General features: G+C 42.3%; 1 non-coding gene across 1 annotated transcript; it reads right to left on the bottom strand.

The window, feature by feature from the left end:
• Positions 1–5261: 5261 nt before the first annotated feature.
• On the bottom strand, positions 5262–5370 carry LOC136498682 (small nucleolar RNA R71). Its single transcript, XR_010769692.1, has one exon. It is a non-coding gene; the product is annotated as a small nucleolar RNA R71 (small nucleolar RNA).
• Between the last annotated feature and the right edge of the window lie 852 nt (positions 5371–6222).

Genomic DNA, 6222 nt, shown 5'->3' with positions numbered 1-6222 from the left:
CCAAAGTACCCCACTTAGGTCCTTGAGCTTACAGACCCTAGACCACTTCTGCCTCCACTTCCTTAGGTGGTTGTACACTTGAGTTGGGCTCACTGCCTCCTTACTGTACTCCTTAAGGGCTTTGGCAACATGGTTAACATCCTTATCCTTAAAGAATTTGTCAGGCCTACTACCATCACTAACAGGCTAAGACATCCTCCGAAGGACAAAGCTAGAGGTGTTGTTGTTCTACCTCATGGCCCTAGGACCCCCTGCACCAACAGCAGCAGCACCATCACCTACAGTTGCAACAGCAGCACTAGCAACAGCAGCACCAATACTAGATGCAGCTACTGCACTAGCACCAGCTGCAACAACACCCCATTGACTACATCAGAAGTAGCCACAAACCCACCCTAGGCACCAAGCACATCAACTGGGAGTGGAGCCATCCTATTCAGTATTCCAATTAGAAAGTAGCAGAATAACATTAGAATCATAAGTAGACATAAGTTGTGGCCATGGAACACATCCATACAACAGCAGCATCATAATTCATCTATGCTACAACCACTGTATGGCTAAGTTTCATGGCCAGAGACCATGAACAGTGACAGATGATGAAATGTCAACATGAACCAAACAATAAATAGCTGAGTAGGATAAAAACTTGGTCTCAAGCTTGTCCAACAAATTATTACATAACCATCACACAAACATGTGTTCCATAGCAGGGTAAACAAACTGAATTTAATAACAAAGTTACTACATGATCAGATCCTAGAGGTACCCCTCCCTTCCCACATAGCATTATAGATGGCATCCCTCATAAGTGTCATGGCATTGGAGTCTTGGGACTGGCTCTCATTATTAGGCAGGTTGTCAAGTGGGTTAGGTTAGCTGCCAGTGAAACCCTCCTTAGGTGGCACAACTTGGTTAATACCAAATCTAGGATCCAATTGTGCAGAATATAGTAGGCCAATATAAGCTTCACCTGAGTCTTAGGATACAAAACATGTTCTTCAGTGCACCAAAAGCCCTCTCCAAAGTGACCCTTAGTGATGAGTGCCTTAGGTTAAAAAGCTCCCTTGTATTAGTTGGGTGGTTTCTGCTCCCAAACTCAGTCAAGTGGTACCTGACCCCCCTGTATGGGGGTAGAAAGCCACTGCAGCATACATAGCCAACATCTACCAGGTAGAATTTACCTACATTTGGACATCTATTGTGAGTGTGTGCACAAATGTTAAGGACATAAGTGCATTGACTAGGTAGTGCAGTTACCTTTAGGTATAGTGAACCCATCATTCCTCTCTATGGCATCAGCCAGGATAAGTGCATTATGGGCAGAACCCTCCCAACCAGCAAGGACATATGTGAACTTGAGATAAAGTCCATAGCTGCCATGACAGTTTGTGTGGGGTTTGTTACCTACCCCTAAAAGCAGTCTGCATGTGTCTAGGCACCCTTGCCAATACATGGGTGCCATCGATGGCACCAATCTAGTCCTAAAAACCATGGAAGTGAGATAACAATACATGTGAATATGCACATCTACCTAATGAAGGAACTTGTGCTTCACAATTACCTTCAAGAATGGATTCCATCTATGGCTTCCAAGTACCTTTAGGTGAATGGCAGTACTAGGAGGCTTGATCATCTCATTCCTAAGCTCACCAATAGCATACAAAACCTAGTGGAAGTGTCTGTGCACTATCTCAATGGACCTCCTAAATGACTAGTGGACAACTCTAAATCTTTGGTTATGACCAACCACATGAAGGAACATTGTAACCTGCTCCTCAACTATGACTTTCCCTCTATCATACACTAGGCTCCTAACTCTAAATAGATTGCATAAAGGAAAAAAGGTGCTCTGGTCATCCTAAGCATGGATAGGCACTCTCCATCATTGGAGTTATAGATCAGGTTTAGAGTCTGCTACCTATGCTAGTCAGCTTTGTCCCTAAGTGCATACACTAGAGGGTCAAGTTTAGTATCAGGTTTAGGCCTTTTCCTTTTAAGCCTACTAGTAACAAAGGACACCATGACTACAACTAGGGTAGCTGCTTGCCTACACATCATCTCATGGCTCATAGAGGGATCCATCTACATGCATATAACAATGTAACATAAACTCATATCATCATACCATGCCTGGCCTCAACATGATTGTATAATGATTCAGTAAGCAAATAAAGCACGGCTACATTTAGGTACATGCCTCTAGGTGCTTAGGACAACATCATCGACCATATCATAAAAATACAAAAGCAAACCATATGAACAGCAAGAAACACATCAGGTATACAGAGCTTAGCAAGGAAAAAGCACATCATAGTAGCAAGCAAGAAAGACTGTAAGAATGACCATCACTGAACTATGATAGCAAACCCTAATCCATCGAGGAACAACAAGTAGTACTCAAATTAGATGAACCAATCATGAACAGCGGGAGGAAGAACAAGACCTGGCGAGGCAAACGAAGTGGATCCAGTTGAAGAGGAAGTAGATCAGGATGGAAGAACAACTTCACCACCACCGCACCCATAGAAGAAGAGGGAAGAAGATGGCCACCTCCATAGAGTCCCCGTGGTGGACAGAGTGGTGCCCGTGGTAGCAGATCCAAGGCGGGGGAACGAAGATGAAGCCCATCAGGGGAGGACGCCGCCGCAACGCACACCAGCTCACCACCATTGCCGGTCTCTCATGGGGCTAGAGGAAGGCGAAGAGTGCACAGAGGAAGAAAGGAGAAGCAACAGCAAGTGCCGCTTATAAAGGCGGATGATTTCGCCGGTGGAGAGAGTATGCGTGGGGCTTTCCCTCTTCCGATGTGAGCCACCCGCCACTGCCAAAATCACCCCCAAATCACCCGCCCTCATGCCACATAGAGCCGCGCCTAGGAGAAACAAACCCTGGCTTTGTTTCCCTGGAGCGAGGCGCTCAGGGCCATTTTGCTCCCGCCGCTCGGACTCTAGAGCGGGCCAAGCCACCCAAACATAGGAGTTGCAGCCCAGGAGCGCAGCTGGGCTCCTAGGCCATTGTTGACGGTAGTTAACAACCATTGTAAACCATCAATATAACATGTATAAGGTCATAAATATAATCACCAATGAAGGTCTAGGGGTTTAAACTAATAAATTCCATGAGTTTTGTTGAATCTGTATTTTCTGTAGGGTTTATTTAGAAAACCATCAAGGTGGACCTACATGTCAAATTTAATCGCGCTTATCCACAGCGAAACGGACACCAAAAGACTCTAGAAGACCCAAGAGGACTCTGCGCCGAGGTAGAGAGGCGGCGACTGCCTGGCCACACCTACAGGCTGTCTGACCCTTTAGGCCCACATGTCAGCCTCTTTTTTGAATGTTGGTTCTCCACCGTCTCCTAGATTGCATCTATGTCATCCTTTAAGTCAGTTTGATCCAAGGGCTTACGTTGGATGCTCCGGCCTATATATATTAGCCCTTGCCACCCCCAGGCATAACTCCAGTCATCAAGTCATTTGAGAAGATAGAAACCCTAATCATCCTCAGAGCTCCACCATATTCTAGGGCATAGCTAGTTATGCTAGGTCTAGAGGGAGGCAAGCAGTCTTCGCTTCTATTCCCGATCTTATCAAGAGCATGGTTTGGTATAATCTTTGTACCTCCTCTCTTTTGTACCTCCATTATTTTTATATGCTAGTTACAATTGTTATGATAATATTAGTATTCATCTTATTCATGTTCTTTTTTATAATGTTCATCATCTACTTTGATTATATGCTTAGTATAGTTAGATTATCATCATGTTTATGCATAAGTTCATATAACGCTCACTCTAAGGTACCATTGGCGAGTGGTCAACATTGTGTAAACGGGGTGCTTATACGTTGTTTACCTACGAATACACCATATATTCTAGGTCATGTGGTAGAGCGTAGAAGTGACACTCCCGTTGAGTCCTTTGTAGTCCACTCCCTGAATATAGGCACACGTAGGGTCCACTTACGAAGGAAGAACAAGTTCTGTTCTTAATCTTCCTTAGTAATATCTCTTATGTGTAGATATGAAGATGATCTTAGCAATGACTACTAGGTATAATTGCACTAATCAATGTATGCTTTGACTTGTAATTAAGAATAACTAGGAATTATTCATCTAATATTCTACTTGACCATACTAATGCCATTAAAAGGAGTACTCTAAGTGATTTATCATTATTATTAGTCAATACTTATCATATATCTTATCCTATGACTTACCCATGTTATGAGTAAACATTGGTTATGGTTTATTTCTCCATCAATAGTATAAGTTATCAATACATGTCCATGCTAGACCTTCCCTATGGTAAAAATATAAATAATGATACCTGAAATACTCCTGGGTGAAGTGCTACAATGGTATAATTATCTGTGCGCTTGCAGATTCTTTTCATATATATATTCATATCTATTCTTCCTAGTCACATAAATTAATAAAGAACTGCTTAGTATTATTCTAGTAGTAATGCTATGTAGTACAAACAAGCATCTCTAGCACCATCTTTAGGGATGACAACCTAGTACAACTAATGCTAGAAGATGTAGGCATATTACATGTGACTACTTAAAACAAGTGACAAGTTAATAAATACCAACAAGCATTTCTAGCGTCGTTGTCGATGAAGGTAGCTAGGCAAAGGAAGTATTGATAAAACTTATACTTATTGATGTGGTCAAGGAAAACCATTGACCTCTGCTCAAACAGGCGTATCCTTGTTTTATCTACTTGTGTATCTTATGTAGGATAATATATGACCAGTTTTGACCTTCTGACGAACTACATTGAAGATCCAGAAGCATCAATCAGGAGGACTAAGAATAAACTCAAGAAAGTTCCAGCTTTAAAGTCAGAAGACAACCATATAAGATGGAGCTTAACACCTGAATTTGAAGCCATGGCTAATTGGACTCTCTGTGAATTTTCTGCTCCAACTATGGCCAACATCCGTACTGGACCAACAGTCAATGTCGGAGATAATGGATTCGAGCTCAAGCCAGCTCTCATCAACATGGTGCAAACAAGCTAGTTTTGTGGAAAGACACATGAAGATGCGAGTGCACATCTCCAACACTTCCTAGAGATCTGTAGCACTTTCACCATTAAAGGAGTAACCCAAGATGCCATATTACTTTGCCACTTTCCATTCTCACTCTTGGGGAAGGCAAAGTAATGGTTCTACGCTAACAAAGATAAAAAAACTACATGGGATAACTGCTCCACTACCTTTCTAGCAAAGTTTTTTTGCAGGCAAGACCAATGCTCTGCATGGGAGAATCTCAAGCTTTCAGCAACAATATAATGAATCTGTCCCTAAGGCATGGGAATGCTTTCAAGATTACATTACAGAATGTCCTCATCATGGGATGGAGAATTGGCACTCATGTAGACTTTCTACCATGGGTTGACTAATAGTACCTGTGAGACTATGGATGTTGCTGCTAGATGTGCATTCCTGTCACTCACAATACCAGCTGCAACAGCTATTGTGGAGAAGATGGCCTCCAACCAAGGTTGGAATGAAGAACGTCTTCAGACCCGAAAGAGATGTGGAGGTATGCATCAACTCAAGGAGGTAGACATATTGTTAGCCAAGATGAACCAGCTGATGAAGAAGCTTGAAGATAGAGCCAATGAGAAGCAACAAGTCATGCATATTCATGATTCTCTCATGACATGTGAAGTGTGTGGAAACACTGGGCATTCAGGGAGCAACTGTCCTGAAACCCATGAGGATGTGAACTTTGTCATCAACAACAACTACTTTCGTGCTCAGCAGAATTAAGGATGGAACCAGCAACAGAGACTGAACTATCAAGATAACTATCAAGGTAATAATTTTAATCAACCACCCTTGAGAGAATTAATTGCTGGCCAATCCAAACTTATGGAAGAATTATCTAGAAAGGTAGCTACCAATGATAAAATTCTATAGAACATAAATAATAGAATGGATAGCTTTGCTTCTGCCATTAAGAACTAGCATAGCTTTAATAAAATGATAGAATCACAAATAGCTCAGCTGGCAGCTGTTGTTCCTCCGTTCGACAAAGGTAAGATTCTAGGGCAACCGAAAGATCTAGAAACTATAAATCTTGTCGATATTCACAATGCAGCATATTACTGTATACAACCATCGACGAGAAGGTGGATAGATTATACCTTGCCAGAAAAGAAGAGAGATCCAAAGAGACCTGTCATCCCCAACGCCATTAGACCT

This window comes from Miscanthus floridulus, chromosome 12, assembly GCF_019320115.1.
Source record: "Miscanthus floridulus cultivar M001 chromosome 12, ASM1932011v1, whole genome shotgun sequence".
Lineage (NCBI taxonomy): Eukaryota > Viridiplantae > Streptophyta > Magnoliopsida > Poales > Poaceae > Miscanthus > Miscanthus floridulus.
Note: the sequence above shows the minus strand (reverse complement) of the source record. Positions and strands in the feature narration are given on the sequence as shown.